Source organism: Pocillopora damicornis, chromosome 6 (genome assembly GCF_964200805.1).
Source record: "Pocillopora damicornis chromosome 6, jaPocDami1.2, whole genome shotgun sequence".
In the NCBI taxonomy this organism is placed as follows: Eukaryota; Metazoa; Cnidaria; class Anthozoa; order Scleractinia; family Pocilloporidae; genus Pocillopora; species Pocillopora damicornis.
The window spans coordinates 14057501-14058428 of record NC_142675.1 but is presented as its reverse complement, the minus strand read 5'-3'; the positions used below and the strand labels follow the sequence as shown (position 1 = coordinate 14058428).

Sequence of the window (928 nt, the reverse complement as noted above, 5' to 3'; positions counted from 1 at the left end):
ATAGTTGCTCCTAGAGACAGTGCTGTTGATTATTTTAGTCGAAATCAGCAACATGATTTCATTATTCAGGCCGTTGCTGACGGTAAAGGATTATTTCTTGACTTTGCAACGGGTTATCCGGGAAGTATCCACGACGCTAGGGTATATCGAAACAGCTCGCTTTATGTAAGAGCAAGCAACGGAAATATACTCAAGGAACCCGTTGAAAGAATCGGCATCACAGATATTCAGCCTTACCTGGTAGGAGACAGCGCATACTCTATTTCCCCCTGGCTTATGAAGCCTTATCCTGAAGTGACGCGTGACCCTGGCGAGATAACATTTAACAAGGAACTGTCGTCTGCACGAGTAACCATCGAGTGCGCTTTTGGCTGCCTCAAAAGTCGTTGGCGAATTCTACAAAAGCGGTTGGATAGCAGAATAACTTTTTCTGTGAAGATTGCCATTGCTTGTGCAGTGCTGCATAACTTTTGCATTAAAATTGGGGACGAATGGGAGGATGATTTTTACGATGACGATGATGACCGCGGAAACGAACAGAACAATGACTTAATGCAGGACGGGGAAGATATAAGAGAGTTGCTAAAAAACAGTCTATGATTCTTCAAATCCTTTTTTTAATTATTTAATTCTTCGAACTTAAACTTATACTGTATTTGATATTTTACAAAGAAAATAGAAGAAAATCAACCAGAAAATACTATAAAAATATTGCAATGTAATTTGTCCTCAACATGCGATTGTTGAATCATAAGAAACGATTTCCATCACCGTATTGAATTTTCCTGCAATTTTACAGACATTTATTGTTCAGATTTTTAAAGAGAAGTGTGTGATAAAGATAATTTTTGCATTTACAACAAGAAATCAGTTCAAGCAGTACATTTATTTGTTTCCATAATTTCGTTTGATCGATTCGCAACATAAA

General features: G+C 37.6%; 1 pseudogene; it reads right to left on the bottom strand.

Moving 5' to 3' along the window:
- Positions 1–871: 871 nt before the first annotated feature.
- LOC149044095 (uncharacterized) overlaps positions 872–928 on the bottom strand; it is a 1030-nt pseudogene continuing 973 nt past the window's right edge.